The 18,000-nt window shown below is 37.2% G+C and overlaps 1 protein-coding gene across 22 annotated transcripts in view; it reads right to left on the bottom strand.

Moving 5' to 3' along the window:
- FHIT (fragile histidine triad diadenosine triphosphatase) overlaps window positions 1–18,000 on the bottom strand; it is a 1,458,892-nt gene that overhangs the window by 1,104,092 nt on the left and 336,800 nt on the right. For 10 of the 22 annotated variants that reach the window (XM_060307526.2, XM_060307537.2, XM_060307524.2 and 7 more), the window contains one exon: window positions 16,961–17,090. The exons of the other annotated variants lie outside the window; for them this stretch is intronic. The gene's annotated coding sequence lies outside the window, so the exon portion shown is untranslated. The remainder of the gene's footprint in view (window positions 1–16,960; window positions 17,091–18,000) is intronic. 22 annotated transcript variants of the gene reach the window in all.

The following is an 18,000-nucleotide window of genomic DNA, read 5'->3' as shown; positions in this document are numbered from 1 at the left end:
ATTGATGGTGCATTTTCTCTTATTTTTATCATCAAGTAATCCATGTTTATTATAGAAAAAAACTATAGTTAAATTCAAAGAAAAATTTTGGAACAGTTAACATTTTAGGACATATTACTGTATCAATATATACCTCTTTAAAAACTCTATTCAATAAGACTATATTTACTATACTTCCTATTTTGTAGTTTATTTTTATTTTCACTTCATATAAAAATCTTTCCATGTTATTGAGTCATCAACAATAGCATTTTTCGGGACTTCCCTGGTGGTCCAGTGGTTAAGAATAGCCTTCCAGTGCAGGGGACATGGTTTCAATCCCTGGTCGGGGAACTAACATCCCACATGCCACAGGGCAACTAAGCCCACACACTGCAACAAAGAGCCTGTGCTGCAACGAAAGAGCCAGCGTGCCGCAACTAAGACCCAATGAAGCCAAAAGTAAATAAATTTTTAAAAATAAAAATTAAATTAAAAATTTTTTAAATAGCATTTTTAAAGTCTACATGGTATTCCACTGTATAAAGTGTAGGGGAGAGAAGGGAAGCAAAATTCACCACCCCAAAATGTTTCTCTGGCATGAGGATTATTTCAAGCTGTAAACAATCAAGGCCCAAAAGATTTAGGAAGAAACTACGACCTTCCCCCTAACTGCTAAAAGAATGTAGATAGAGGACCTATTCCCAGAATAGAGCTATCTCCAGAGATATCCGCAAAGAACGTAGGCTAGGTATGGTGGGGGTAGGGTCTAGAGATCAGTCCACTCTGTGTCCCACTGTCACTGCCTGGCCCAGCAAACATTTACTTACCAACCTTTTGCTTTTCCAAATCCATGTCAATGGCCTTCCTTCCCTTTGAAGTCCCAAACCACTACCCTCAACATCCTCTTTTGTCTTTAGCTGAAGATGCTGCTTAAGGTGAGGGTTTCAGTCACCCTAATGAATTACTCAATTTTCCTGGGTCTCTCCCATGTAAACATGTTATTAAACTTTTCTTTGACTTTCTCCTCTTAATCTTTCTCACTTCGATTTAATTCTTAGAACAGCTGGAAGGACCTAGAAGGGTAGAGGAAAATTTCTTCCTCCCCAACAAAAGACAGAAAATATTTAACCATGTATTTTGCACTTAGGATGTTTGGTTTTTCTTCTTAATATCATGAACAGCTCTACAACAAAATTACTTAAAGACACATGCCTTTGTGAATTTGTCAAGATATTTCTTTAAGATAAATATATAGACACAGAATTGGTATACAAGATTTTTTTATATACACAGCTGACTTGCCACCAGCAGTATTTGAAAATAACTGTTTCCTTCACTCACACCTCACCCACTTAGTGTAAGCATTCTCCCTAATGCTTTTTTATCTCAATTTCTTAACACAAGACTGAACAGCAATGAAAAGCTCCACGAAAGTACAAGACGAGCAAATTCAGAACAAAATATTACTGATGCGTGTCTAAAACATTGTAAAACTCCTCCGAGTCTCTGAACAATCTATTGATCTCTGAACAATCTATTGAAACATCTGAGAAACCACTTCATTCAAAGATGAAGATTTTTTTTTTTACTCTGCCTATACAGCTTGGTCTTTAAGACTTTTAAATCCGGTGCAACTTTCGAACAGCCCTTTCCATTTAGTAGGAGCTCAAGCTTGGTTCTGATTATAAATAAATAGGAAGGTTTCTAGCCAAGAAGCATAGACCCAAGGAAGTTGTGAGCAGAAACTTACATGAAAGCTTCTCCCATTAGAGCTGAACTAATTAAAACTCCATGATAATTCTCCCTCATCAGTTACTGGCTAAACACATTTCCCTTAGAAATTTTTACTTCAGGTTCTAGTCTAATGGCCCACACTTCCAAATTACACTTTTAATTAAAAAGCAACAACATGGATTTTTTCTTTTCACAGCCATCTGTGCTTTCCCAAGAACATGTGACTGCTACTGATAAATCTACTACTTTGCACACCCCAATCTTTATGTTTAGGGTTCGAAAAACTTAGGAAAATAACGCTGTTCCATAAAAACAGTATGTGATCAGAAACATCTGCTTTAAAATTCAATGTTTGGTATGTGATGCTTCTTAACAAGTGTTTATTAAACTGCATAATTTCAAAGCCTGAAGTGGTATACTGCAATGTTTTCCTGGGAGTTGATCACATTTACATATCCTTTTACACTTCCTGTGAAATTAATATTGCCTTTTGTATCTTGAACTTAGCTAATATAACTTGCCATTTCTACTTTTCATTGCTATGAGTAATATAGAGTGGACCCCCAAAGGGACCCCTGCAATGCCTACATAAGCTTTATTCCCTCGCTGTTACATTTCTTCATATGAATACATTAAATCAAGATTAATAAACCTTTGCAGAATTCACTGGTCTTGCAAAAAGGCAAGATTCATAATGGTAAAGGCTGCCCAGTGAATAAAGGAAAACTCTTAAAACTGGAGCCAAAGGCCAGGGTTCACAGAGCCCTTGTCACATCCAACAGCTTGCCAGAGATCCTTCAAAAGAAGGGAACATTTCCACAACTGCTCAACGTCTAAGCAAGAGTGGCTTCATCACCAAGAACCAAAACCCAGCTGGTAATAACTAGACCTCTTTCTCTCAAGGATACATCTCTGTCAAACATTAAAACCTGACCATAATTTCAGGATTCTTAAAATTCCACCTGAGGCACATGGGGGTAGAAATGGGATGATAATCAAAGAAAGTGGATGGTAGAGGCTGAGAAAAGAGGAACATCAGGAGTAGCTAAGAAGCTCCACAAAGCAAATCAAAGGCAGAAAATGGAAATCTTTGGAAATACCACATACCACACTAGACAAAGGTCACTGGAGGCCTCAAAGGATCATCCCCCACTCATCTGCCCTGTAGTGGAGGAAAAATAATTTTCTCTCTACCCTTCTGAGTTCTTGGCTGAGACCCCTATAAAATGAGATTTAAAGGAGAAAAACATATTTAATTACATACATAGGTACAGGAGTCCACAAAGATGAGACTCAAAAGGCAGCCAGAGGATTGAAGCCAATGCACCATCCTGAGCTAAGGAAAGGGATAGGGGTCTGATGCTTCAAAAACAGGAAGGCAATTCACAGGAAGGTGAGAGGAGGAGATGTTTTGAAAACAAAGGTCATCTTGCCAGGCAGGTAAGTCTCTCTGGTGAAAAAGTTCTCTGGCAATAGGTATCTTCCATTCTAATGTAAATTTCCTTTAAAAAGGTAGATTTCCCTTATAAAATGTAGATTTCCCTTACAATGTACTTTTTCCCTACAAAAATGTAGATCTACAAATGATAGAATTCCCTAACTTCTACTGTTTTCAGAGCTTCTCCTGTGTTGCAGTTTCTTAAATATAATCAGCTTAAAATAATCCTTATGTCAAAGAGGCATATTTTGGGGTTACCCATTCTGCTCCCCTTTACCACCCCCCCCCCACACACACACAGCAGCTGCTTTGTCTAGTTGACAATTTAGTCAAGGCCAGGAAACCTAAATGGCAATCTGAAGGAAAAGTTGGGGGCAACTTCAAGATACCTGACCTGGGATAAATACCCCATACCCTGTCAGAAAGCACTTTCTACCATGCCTCGTACAGCTCTCATTTATTCTTCTACTTGAAGTTCATCTCCAATTTGGTCAAGAAGCAGAGTAATGGGATTCAGGGCCAGGATTAGAGTGAGGCAAGTGAGACAATCACCTCAAGTACAAAACTTAAGGAGCGCTAAAAAAACAAAAAAACAAAACAAAACCCAAAACCCCTCAGTAATCAAGATTATACTTCAGATGAGACTGGGCACATTCAGGGTGGCATGGCCATAGACCAAGATGAAACTTCAATGCAATATTTTTAAAAATCAAAATTGATGTGAAAAAATTAATGGTGATCAAAATATCAAAATTTTAAATAAAGATTAATGCCATGCTGAATCACATTTAAGCCTGCATATGCACTCCTATTTATAGGTTTTCATGTATTTTGTTAATTTTTTTGGAGGACACTGAAGCCAGAATTTATTACAATGTCAATTTTGTAGCTTTAATGGGTACAAAGTATATAACATTTTCAACATTTATTTCTTTATCTTATTTTCAATGGGGAGAATTGTCATCTTTGACATTTTCTCATTAGTAGTAATGATCTTAAATGATTTTAAATTAATTTACTTAGTTTCATTCATTTAATTAACTTCATTTTTCTTTTGCCTTGGGCTCCAATATGGCTCAGCACAGCACTGGTCTTTATTTAAAATTTTTATATTTTGTTCATCATAGATTTTTTTGGCATTTATTTGATTTTGAAAATAATATTGACCTAAAATATCTTTTTTCTTGATCACTGAGTATTTTGACATTCTTAAATTGTGCAATGGTTGTTCCATCCAAGTCAAAGTTATAGCTATAGCCATTTCAGATATGCAACATAAATAAAAAAATGACTCTAAATGTGAACAGGAGCACAAAACATGTTAAGTGAGAGAAGCATCCTGCAGAATAATATGTAACTATGGGCTCATTTGTGCTTAATTTCTTTTTTAAATAACTCTAAGTCATATTTAAATAACTTTTTTAAATAACTCTAAGTCAATTTCTTTTTTAAATAACTCTAAGTCATAATATAACAAATATACATGGATGGTAATGTTACACAGCTCAGGGTCGGCTGCTCGCAGCTTGAAAGCCAATACTCGAGAGACAAACGTTGATTGGAAAAGAAAGATTGCTATATTCAGGAGGCCAGCAACCTGGAGAGAAGGTGGGCTCATGTCTGAAAACCAACTCCAAAGATTCTGCTCAACCGTTAAAGTTTTTAAAGGGAGAAAGGGGAAGTTAATCACAGTTAATCATTTGAGGAGGTGGTCAGAGTCTTCATTATTTTTCACTGTGTGCAGACTTTCTTCTGATTGGTTGGTGGTGAGGTAACAGTGTGGTGCTCCAGGAATCTTGTGATCAGCCTGAAGTTACCACCTTCCACCTGGGCAGTGGCCTTAGTTCCAAGAGAAGAACTCAAAGATATACTGTTATGGTTCCTTGAGGAGGAACCAGGACCCTGCCCCATGGCTGCACTATAGTTTCTTGACTGCTCCTCCTTTGTTTCTGTGTTCTGCCTTTTCTGATTAGCAACTGTCTGAATCTGCCCTTTGGAACTCAGGGAGGGTCAAGGAGGCTAAATGAAGACTATTTCCTATAAACAAGAAAGAGGGGACACGGAAAAGATTTGTACCTCAGAGGGCCCCACAGGGTCCTGCTCCATTTCAGTAAAGGGTAAAGAATTTAGTCATTGAGGCAAGAGGTTCTCAATCATGTTACTGCAAAATAATACATTAGGTGCTCAAGTAACATGTTACTATCAATAATAACAACTAAAGCATTATTCTTTGCTAATCTTGATATCTTTGAAATATCCCTACAACAATGTGATTCTCACTCACTTGTAGCTAGGTACATTTTTTTAATTTCAGAGAAAATGTACTGGGAATTATAAGCAACCACTGTAGATTCAAGGGAGTTCATGGGCATCTCAACAATATGTGTCACTGAGCACCATTTTGCTTTGTTTTGTTTTGTTTTGAGGTTTTTTCAGTACGTGGTCAGTATTCCCTCTTTTCAATAATAGCAAACATCGTTTTGTTTGCTTTTTTAACCAGGCTTATGCAGGTATAATTTAAAAAGAGTAAAATTTTCCCCTTTTAGTGTACATTTCTATGAATTTCGATGAACACATACAGTCATATAACTGTCAGCTATAAATTGGCACTTGCCATCCACCTCTACAAGGATTAAATCATATGCTGCTGCAGCTGCTGACTTTCAACACCCTCTGAAAGGAGTTCAGGGTGGAGAGCAGACATGAGGCATTCTGTGCTCTGGGAAAAACTGGCAGAACAGGTCTTCAGATAGTTAGATATTTTATGGGCCGATTTTATGAGTCCAATTCTTGTCTCTCCTCATATCTAGAAAAGCACTAAATTGCTTCATGGTGACGTCTGCTCGTGACTAGCAGTAACCTTCATGAGACTAGCAGAAACTTTCTGCAAAAAACATGTGCTTGATTGCATGTACTCCCCTTTCACCAAAATCACATATATTCTGACCTTCCCCCCTACCTCTTTGGAGCAGTTTCTCAGAGCTATCTGAAATGCTGTCTCCCAGGCTATAGTCCTCACTTTGCCCCAGATAAAACTTAACTCACAACTCTCACGTTGTGCATTTCTTTCTTAGGTCAGCATAACCAACATTAAAATGAAGATATAGAACAAATTTTAAAAGCCTATTTTTAGATGAGACTTAGAGAACAAAAACCACTTTTTAAGTTAAAAAAGTAATTGGGAGAAGCAAAATAAAAACCCAGATTTGGGCCACCAAAGCCATTGAACACGTCTAAGTGAGATAAAAGGCATGAAGCAAACACTCTGTACAGCACAATTCAGTTATAAAAAAAAAATCATCATATAATTAATTTAGCAATTCTATTGCTTTACACATAAGTGTGCATAATGTATCTAACTCATTAAGACACAAAGTCTAGTCATATAATATTATCACAAGGTAACAAAGTTGCACTATTTTCTAGACATCTAGATTACTAAACCAATTTTACACATTTAATTCAGCTATTTGGTGTCATAAACACATAGCAAAAATTCACAGGGAAAAAAATGATTGTACATCTGGCACGAAGATGGCTCCAAGAATTCGACTTACGATGAGTAAATCATGTTTGTCTATCCTACTTCCTCCAGAGTATAAATACTCCAAATATAACTGTTTCCAAAGTAACCACGATCAAGAAAGGAGATTGCACAAAGGAGACAAGAATGAATAAGTTATATCCAGCCCTCTTTAAAGGCTGAGACTTCCCCTCAGGATAAGGAACCTGTAGTTTCTTATCCTTGGCAAGTTGGCCTATAAACCAAAATTGAGTGTCTCTTGTTTGCTCTTCCAGCGCTAGTTTTGTAGCTTTGGTGCGCATCAGATTCTCCAGAGAGAGAGCCTAATTTTTAAGCCACGCATCATTCCTGTCTAGAACTTCTTTTACTCATTCATTCGTTTAGTTACTCTATGACGACTTCTATTTGCTGAGCCCTGGACTACGGATCCAAAATCCCAAACACCCCTGCCTAGGAGACTAGGAAAGATAAGGAGTCTGGAGTCTCCATCGTCCCCTTTTCCTCCCCAGCCATCAGCTTCTGTTAGCATTAATCCTGTGAGTTGTGGCAGCCCTTGAGATTCAACATGATTAGTCTTAAAATCAAGGGCAACTACTAACATCAATAATAAAACAAGTATTAGAAGAAAACATTAATTTCTTTACAACTTCGATGCGGGGAAAGCCTTTCTAACTATGATTCAAATCCAAATGTTAAAAAAAATTAGGAAAAGATTGAAAATTTTGACTATATGAAAATTTTAAAACTCTTTTGCACAGGAAAAAAAAAACCCATAAGCAAAGTCAAAAAACAAATGCATGCTAGAAAAAAGCATATACAATATATATAATAGATTAAGCACCAATCACTTGTTAAAAGTTAAAGGAAAAAAGGTATTCAAAACCCCAGTTCTTTGTATGAGCAAAATAAAGGAACAAGAAGGTCACAGAAAAGGATATAGAAATGGCCTTTAAACATATGAAAATATGCTTACCCTCACTTCTAATAAGAGAAAAGCAAATTAAAGCTACAGTTAGAATTACAACAATTGTACTACACTGATGTAAGAGGTTAACAATAGGAAACACTGGGTGTGGAGTACATGAGAACTCATACAATTTGTATTATCTTTACAACTTTTCTATAAATATAAACCTATTCTAAAATAAGACATTTATTTAAAAACAACTGCACCAAGATACTGTTTCTCACTTACCAGATTAGCAAAAGTTCAAAAGCTTGACCATATACTCTGTTGTCAAGGGTGTGGAGAAACAGTCCCTCTTTTGCATTGCTAGTGAGAACGCAAAAGGGTATAACCTGTATGAAGGGATATGTGGTATTGGCTAATAAAACTATGTATCTGTTTACTCATATATCCATCTACCTATTTATCTGTATATTTACTTAACAGCAATGTCAGTTACAGCAATTCGCTATAAACATATACCTTCAACCATAAAGGAGAAACAATAGACACAAAGTTATTCACTGTGGCCTTATTTCTAATAACAAAATACTTAACAATCTAAGCCATCCACAGGAACCACCCCGGTATATCACAAGAAGGAATACTAGTCAGCTGTAATAAAGAATAAGGAGGATTTTTATAAAATGATATGGAAAATTTGCCAGGCTAAAAAAAAGCAAAGTGAAAAAGAATATGTATAGTACACTACCTTCTGCATAAGAAAGGACAGAAAGTAAGCATTTGTATATATGTATGTATTTGCTAGTTTTGTAATAAACACCTGAAGGATAAACTGGAAACTAATGAAAACATTTACTATGGAGGGTAGGTAAGACCTGGGTTGAAAGGGTAGGCATGAAATAGGACTTCCTTGGACAACTTTTCATCTAAGTTTGGCTTTTGAACCATGTAAAGTTTTACATATTCAAATAGAAAAAGATGGAAAAAATAAAACCTAAACTTGCATGCAAACAGGAAAAGAAGTAGAAGGTATGCTATATTGATAAAAATAAACACAGAGGACAGAAAATGAATTCCAATAAGTTTTGAGTCTGGTACTCTGAATGTATATTCACAGTGGAGCATTAGTACAAAAAGAAGTACAAATTAATCTTGAACTTTACTTAGTAGATTGGTTGTTGGAAGTAGTATTGATGTAGTATTTCTGACACTATTTTCTGAATGTTATAGGATAGAGCAAATGAATCAATACATTGAACTCTCACAGTGGAATAAAGGAGATACGAATAAGGAATGAGGGTAGCTGAAGAAGAATTTTGTGATGTTGGATTTGAAATGTAGGTTATTACATATATAGTATATACATGTATATACACATAAATACATACATATATCTTAGAAGTAATGACACCAAAGTATCAATGATCCCACCTAGTAGCCAAATCTTTGTTCCTAAATTCCATTCCCCACTAAAGGGAGGCAGTACTCTTTGAAGAAATGACTTATTCTTGATCAGGACTAGGGAAAATACAATGTAAGCTTAAAAGATCTTATTTTCTTCAAGGGCATACTCAAAACTGACAGAGACATGTCAAAAGGACACAGGAACTAGATTAGAGGGGATCCTACTGGCTAACCTGGGGACAATTTGAGCATCACTAAAGAATAAGGATCTGTTTATATAGTTATATTTAATTTGTGGAACTTCCTTGAGCTATACACATATGATTTGTGCATCTTCTGTAAGCTGACTTTACTTAATACAAAGTTTGAAAAAAAAATCTGTGATAAAAGCAGCAAAGAAAACATATATTTTATTTTAGCTGAAAGAAGTACCATACTGTATGAGTAAATTGTTCCAGCTAGGATGATAATAATCCAATCCTACTACGGGTATGGGGAGGAGGAGCTCTTTTGTTACCAAAGAATATCAGCTAATAAATATATAAGCCTAATACAATTAGAAGAACACCAACAGGCAAGATTCATCCATGAATAATAAAACCAATGGATGAAAAGTTCTTGGGAAACAGAATATTCACCCACTCTCAAAATATCACCTCACAGATTACTTACTAATTACAAAGCAAAAAACAAATCTCAATAAAACACATACCTTCCAAAATTTGAGGTATTTGGAGAATATCACCTTAATCAAGTGATCATATGGCATCACCAAGAATGATACAAAAAATTAGGTGCCTCTGATATGATGCAATGTGAAGTATACAATATCACCTAGGTAGTATTTTAGCCAAAAATGTTTAAACTAAATCTAATTATGAGGAAACAACTGGACAAATCCACATTGCGTGGCATTCCAAGACACTGGCTTGGAAACTTCAAAAATATTAACTCACGAAACATAAATAAAAGCAGGAGACTATTCTAGATTAAAGAGTCCAAAGCAGTGCAACAACTAAAGAAATGTGTAATCTGAGTGGATTTATAGAAAAGAAAATAGAAATAAGGAAAAAGGGACACTACAAGGTACAAGGGACATTAATGGGGACATTTGACTATATTTGATAACATAGTGTTTAAATTTCTTGGGTGTGATAATAGTATTATGGTTACACATTGATCTTAGGAGACACAAGGTTAAATGTCAGGTGGATATACAATGTCTACAGCTGAATTGCAATTAGTTTTCAAAAGTATATAAATGAGAAAAAGAAAGCAAATGAACAACAGTGCCAAAATATTAATGAATAACTAAATTCCCGTGAAAGGTATTTGGGTATCTGTTGTTCTCTCAATTTTTCTTAAGTTTTAATATTTTCCAAGTAAAAAATTGGGAGGAAAATAATTGGGATAGACTGTAAAAAAAAAAAATCAAGGACAATTAGCATTTTCTAAATGCTTGCTATGTGTCAGGCCCTATTCATAAGGGGATTTCAATAATAACTCATTTAATCCTCATAATTCTATGTGATTGATAGTAATACTTCTACAGATGAGGAAATTGAATACTATAGAGAGAAAATAACTTGCCCAAGCTAGTAATCAGAGTAGTTAGGATTTGAACCTAAGAAATTTAGATTCAGAGTTCATTATCATAGACACAATATTTTTCTGCCCTTCAAATAAATAATAAATCAGATTATTGAAACTTACTTATTGTATAATATGAAATAATATGATTAGTAGAACAAATATGTTAATCACATCAGCCTAATGATTATACCTATCTGATATTTCCTACATGCCCAACACAGAATTCTGGAGGGTTCAATTGGTTCTGATTAGTTCTCTTTCCTATGCTGGAAAATAAGACCAGCAATAACTGGAGGCCAACGAACATCCTGGGGTGGGGTAGAGGGTTGATTTTTATTACCATAGTATCTTCAGTTATGGGTATTATTTTTAAAACAGAGAATATAGAGAAAGTTAAAGAATCAATATTTATAACTAGTAGGTTTAAAAAATCAAAGAAAAAGGAACAAAAGTACAGGTGCTTTGAGGTTTGGATTATGATAAAAATGCCATTATAAAGCAATCCATTTCCCCAGATTGTAGCAGCTAAAGACCCTAACACAGTAAAAATTACATCATTAGTCAGTTAATCAGCTTTCTCTCACAATGACTCAATGGGGTGCCTTCTTAAACTCAATACAGTAACCAGCTCACCAACAGTATCTAAAAAAGAGAAAAGTTACAAGAATAAAAAAATTGACACAAAAAGCTATGGAGAAGAGAGACTGAAACAGACAAAAGCGGTTGCACTATAAAAGAAAGTGAGAAATGGAAAGGGAAATGTCAGGAATCAAAGGTTAAAAGAGAAAAGATCAGGATTAAAAAAAAAAAAGATATTCAAGTCTCTTATAAAAGAAAAGGGACAAGTCGAGAGATAAAAATCATGACCAGAGTTGAAGCCTGAAAACACAAGGCAACAGACAAAAAGAAGTGGTATTAGCAGTGCCATTCACTCACTCATTTACTCATTCATTTAACATCTAGAATATAGAAAGTACTTTGTGGACCTTTGAGAGACACAAAAATGATAAGCAGGGACCCCGGTCCTCAAAGAGCCTAGCTGCTCAAGATATTCTCATTTTTGCATGTTCCTATTTTTTAAATGTGATTTTAATTATTGATGCCATACCTTAGTTAACTGTGGTTGTTAATTTTATATCTCAACTTGATTGGAACACAGGGTGCCCAGATTAAACATTATTTCTAGGTGTGTTTTTGAGGGTGTTTCTAGATAAGAGGGCATCATCCAATCCAGTGAGGGCCTGAATAGAACAAAAAGACAGAGAAAAGGGAAATGCATCCTCTCTGCCTGACTGATTAAGCTGGGACAGTCTTCTGCCATCAACTGTGACTTGCACCATCCGCCTTCTGGTTCTTAAAACTACACCACCAGCATTCCTGGATCTCCAGCTTACAGATGACAGATTGTGCAACTTCTCAGCCTCCATAATCATATAAACCAATTCCTATATATAATAAATATATTTATTTATTCCTTTATAAATAAACACACACACACACACAGGTAAACAGCTTTTGGCAGGAAAGAGCACTTTGCAGGAGGCCCCTTTTGTCTTGTCACTTTAGCAAAGCTATATTGCAGGGTTCCCCAACCCCATGGGCCGTGGTCCACGGCCTGTTAGGAAGCTGGCCGCACAGCAGGAGGTGAGCAGTGGGCGAGCAAACGAAGCTTCATCTGCCGCTCCCCATTACTGCCTGAACCATTCTACTCCCCCACCCCGGTCTGTGGAAAAACTGTCTTCCACAAAACCAGTCCCTGGTGCCAAAAAGGTTGGGGACCACTGCTATATTGTAACTAACCTTAAGCCAGGCACTATTCATCTCTGGCCCAAGCACACTTTCAAATCTTTTGATCACACAATACCTTGCCTAACCTGTTGGTTCTTTCCTTACATCAAAGAAATAGAAATGAAGAATAAGTAATTAACAGATAACTAAATCTCTTCCCTAGCTTCCCCTTTGGTAATCTTGTGAACAAACTGTGTGAACAAAATAGCATCTAAAGAAAGATCACAAGAAGTCGACAAGCCTGCACGTAGTGGAAAATGGCAATGAGTCTGATCCCCTATCTCAATGATTAACTGAGATTTTTTCTCCTTTTCTCTTTAAAAATGTTCATGGCTGAGCAGAGTCTTCAGAGTTGGTTTTGGGACACAAGTCCACCTTCTCCCCAGATTGCCAGCTTTCTGATTAAAAACAACTTTTTCCATTTCTACCAACACTTGCCTCTTGAGTATTGATTTTCAAGCAGCGAGCAGCTGGACCTGAGTTCGGTAACACACACACACACACACACACACACACACACACACACAAATACCTCCTATTGGTTCTGTTTTTCAGAAGAACCTTAATACACTAATATTCTCATACTCAGCACGTACTTCCAAATATTACAGCAGTTACATCATCCATAAAAGAGGGTACTTCTTAATGGCAACTGCTGTACTGAAGGAGTTTATTATGAAAGGAGATGTGTTCACATTTCTGATATACTGATAGTATCATCATTAATTAAAGCAGCATCATAAAGTGGTGCTATGATGTATAGATACTTTCAACTCTGGAAACATATCATCCATTTTCTTTTCATTATCTTATTCTAGAAAGGTGAACATCGGCAAAGGACAAGGAAATCTAAAGGAAGCAGGAAGACAGATAAGGAGTTTAGGAATCAAGTTTTCACTTTCTTTGTAATTTTCCACAGGACTTCTATGAAAAAAAGCAATACTGACCAATGGAGTATTTTTCATATTGTGTCTGAGAACGAATTCTGGGTAAAGGAAGATACAACAAAGGAGAGGCTCTCAACCAGATATCCTTTCCCAGTATCTCACATGCAGAAAACACCTAAGTGAGGTTTACTTGAAAGAAAATCAGAAATTGACCTCCCAGCCGGCCTGTGTATGGTTTCTGCTCTTACTAAGGTCAGCTTAATCCCTGAAGAGAGCTGAAAATTCAAGTTTAAATGGGTGTTTCATACATCCAATTTAGAGGACCCACCTCTACCCCCCAGGTCAACAAAAGAGGGTGAAGAGCATGGAAGTCAACACCCATTATTTAGACTGATCAACATCTGACTCCCTTACGGCACTGCGCCTCCCCAATTCATTGTTTTCTCCTGGGATCTCAACTGAGGTGTCTCATCTCCCTCACCAGAGGTAGGAATGTGACTCAAGCTAACCAATCTGAGTCATCTGGGGGGATTTATATGAATCAGCTGTAAGAGAATGGCTCTTCTGAGAACGTGGGTAGTATTAAAAAAAAAAAGAAGAAGAAAACAGGCCCAGAATGGAGTCACTTGCGCTAAGCCCCATGTCAACAAATCAAGAGTTAATACCTAATCTAATTGTAGTTTCAGCCTCTCGTAGAAGTGTAATCTTAACGACTCAGTCTGAAATTTCCTGGCCAGCACTGGTGAGATAATCCATCTGATGGAACTCTGCCATCCCCCAAGAAGGCAACTTTGCCTGAAACTATCCTTTCTTTTATTTATGACTTTCTTATCCCACCTGCTTTCTGCCCTTTCCTTGTCTGAGGCTCTTTGGAGCCCTTTTCTATCTACTAGACGGGATGCTGCCTGATTCATGAATCGCTGAATAAAGCCAATGAGATCTTCAAATTCACTCAGTTGAATTTTGTTTTTTAATAGTAGTTAAATTCACACCACCACAAGGACTTAGACTGAAGGAAAATTAAGAGCATGTAGAGAAGAAATGGGCTATGAGATGGGGAGGAGCAGAGGCAAATTAACCATGAAGCTATTGCAACTTAAGTTTCCAGGTCCTTTTAGAGCAATATGGTCATTTATGATCTTTTTTTTTTTTTTTGCGGTACGCGGGCCTCTCCCGTTGCGGAGCACAGGCTCCGGACGCGCAGGCCCAGCGGCCATGGCTCACGGGCCCAGCCACTCCGCGGCATGTGGGATCCTCCCAGACCGCGGCACAAACCCATGTCCCCTGCATCGGCAGGTGGACTCGCAACCACCGCGCCACCAGGGAAGCCCCATTTATGATCTTTTAATAAAGAAGCTTCTTCAAACTGTGTAAACTTCAGGCTACACAAAACCTAGATTCACCCCTGGAAGAAACAGTTTTGAATATACAATGAAGCACCTATAGCCATCCATGACAAAAGTCAGGTTCATCCCACTGGAAACTGAAATTATGTGAGCCTAAATTCCCATTTTCATTTCTCTCGGGATATCCTGAATTCAGTTTTACCCACTTACAACTGAAGGGTAGGAGAATATGTCACCCCAAAATATGACTCTTCAGCATAAGGATTATTTTGAGCCAATTATTGTAAGAAACAGCAGACACAGGAGAAGCGCTGAAAATAGAGTAGAACTTGCCCTTTTGTAAGAGATATTTACATTTATAAAGGAAATCTCCATTAGTAAGTGTCTCCCTCTCTGTACCAAGAAGAGAAGGATGACTAAATCACAAGAGAATCTTTTCAATGGAGAAGGCATTAAATCTACAGAATAAATCTTACCCTGGTTTACCACGCTTTTCCTAGTAAACTCCATAACTACCTACCCCAACCCTCCTTATCTTATGTCTTTAGCTGAAGATGGTATTTAAGGTAGTAGATGCACCATCTCAGGGAGTTACTCAGTTTTTCTGGGTATCTCCCATGTATACAGGAAGTATACAGGTTAATAAATTTCTGTTGGTTTTTCTCCTGTTAATCTTTTATTACTGGGAGGTTTGGGGTGGTCTCAGCTAAGAATTCAGAAGGGCAGAGGGGAAATTATTTTTCCTCCTCTACATAACCAAAAGAATTTGGAGAATTTATGAAAACAATAAACTTAACTTCCTCTCAGGAAAATAGTATGAATCAATACTACTTTCAACTTTCAAAATATATATATTATAAGTTATTACTTTGCTTTTGTCCAAATTTCAGAATGTTGCTAACAGAAAGTTCCCACATCAGATTTAAACAATTTTAATAAAACAAACCATAGGACAACCTTTACAGATTTTTCAAAGATATTTTTCCTTTAATTAATTAGCAATAAATGAAAAAAAGAAAGATTATGCTGACATTACAAAAAGTCTCATTTGATAATAACCTTTTGGGACTTCCCTGGTGGAGCTGTGATTAAGAGTCCTCCTGCCAATGCAGGGGACACAGGTTCATGCCCTGGTCCGGGAAGATCCCACATGCTGCAGAGCTACTAAGCCCGTGCACCACAACTACTGAGCCTGCGCTCTACAGCCCACGCGACACAACTACTGAAGCCCACGCGACACAACTACTGAAGCCCACGCACCTACAGTCCGTGCTCCGCAACAAGAGAAGCCACTGCAATGAGAAGCCCATGCACCTCGACAAAGAGTAGCCCCTGCTCACCTCAACTAGAGAAAGCCCGTGCGCAGCAACGAAGACCCAACACAGCCAAAAATAAATAAATTAGTTAAAATAATGATAATAATAAGTGTAACCTTTTTATGTTGTGTGTTTACCAAATGTATTTTTATTTCTTCATTGCACAGAGTACTTATTTTCTACTGAGCGTTCCATTTAAATTCTCCTCTCTTGGCCAATCCACATGATTGCTAAGGAATCCATTCGTAATACTATATGTGTCAAACCCCTACCAGCAGTGCTTTGTCACCCACAGTCTCCTCGAAACAAATTACATTAGATATCTAAGACTCTTGGAAACCTGCAAGAAAAGCATATTCAGCAATGTTTCACTTAAGCAAGCCTCTGCCTTCTTGGAATTTTTCTTTGAAGAACATAATTTACAAAGTGGTAAAATTTAATGGAGGATATTCCACACTTTTCTGAATAGCAACATGCAAACTAATAAAGGTCCAGAGAGTTCTTCCACGTAGTTCCAAGGAAATAAAATGTGCTTATTAAATATTTCTCAAAAGGTACTTACAATACTACATTTGTTGGAAAAATTAGATATTTATCTTAAAAGAAACATGAAATATTTCATGTCCAAAAGATCAGGAAATCAATCGAAATGGACCATTTGTCTTGTAAATGATTCATTCAGAATGACAAAGAAAATCACTGTTGTACCAGGAAGTGACCAGCTCATTTTGAAGAAAAGCAGGCAGTCAGAGAAACATGGATTTTGTGATTTTGAAGAAAATCACTGTTACTTCCGAGCAATGATTCAAGTCCCAATCAAGTCCTGTCACCACCCCCGTACACCTTGCCTCTTCACCTAAAGAAGACAATAAAATTTGTACTGACCCCTCCAAAAAGTGTGCAGCCAAATGATCTCACTTTAAAGAACTCTGTATACACACACACACACACACTCTCTCTCTCACACACCCCTCCATCACCACCATCATGTTGCAGAACAGCCACCTCAGCAGTAAAGAGATTTGAGAGTTAAGTAAACCTTCTAGCCAGAGATCCTGGTGTCCTGGTGTCTTCATCTAATCCCAAGTCACTATGGAGTAGGTCCCTGCAGGGCACTGGCTTTGGTGCCACAGAGCACTGCCATTTCCAGCACTGCCAGTTCCTTTAACCTTCAAGAGAGCAGAGAAGAGGCATTCAAACCGACGAGTAAAGAGATGTCCTGGCCGTCTAATTTCAAAGTAGGTCATATCAGAGTCTTTTATGGTTTTTAGAAGTATTTTATGCTACTCTGATGGAAACCTAAAACAGTAGTAGCTTCTGTCTGATAAATGCCATAGAGGGGGAAACAGTAAGTCTAAAGCAAAGGGAGGGGGGTGAAATTATTTTGCTGCAATAGGCAACACAGTGAAAACAAGAGACTACTGAAGTTTAAACAAATCATCTATATTTATTCTGGTAAAGACTTTCCTCATATCAGCACTTTAAATACCACTGTAAAATGCTGACAATAATTATGTGAATGTTGCTACAAGAAATTAAATTTCCCAACTAATGGGTTTCAAAGGTGTTTCCGCTCCTGCCTTACACACATATACACAGAGAGACAGACAGACAGACAGACACACACACACACACACACACACACACACACACGTGCACATGCGCAAGAACATTTCGGGTATCTCTGTTAGGATTTCCCAAAGTCAACTATACTGTATGGAACGAAAATATCTATACTCCTCCTACTACCACCACTACTACCAAGAAACAAGTCCAAAAAGAAAGAATGTGAGCCATAATACACTAACCTGAGGCCTGTGTTAGGCTTGTAGTTGGAAGCAGTGTGGCAGAGTAGTTATCAACCTGAACTTTGGAGTCACATCATACAGAACTGAATCCTATCTTAGTCACTGGGTGACTAGGGCTAGTAACTAAACCTCCCTGAACCCCAGTTTCCTCATCTGCAAAATGGTGACAGTCATGTATGTTATAGGAATTAAATGATGAAATGTATATAAAGCACTTAGTACAGATTCTGGCTCACAACAAAGCACTTGTGAAGTGTAGAGTAATTGCTGT

This window comes from Globicephala melas, chromosome 11, assembly GCF_963455315.2.
Source record: "Globicephala melas chromosome 11, mGloMel1.2, whole genome shotgun sequence".
Lineage (NCBI taxonomy): Eukaryota > Metazoa > Chordata > Mammalia > Artiodactyla > Delphinidae > Globicephala > Globicephala melas.
Note: the sequence above shows the minus strand (reverse complement) of the source record. Positions and strands in the feature narration are given on the sequence as shown.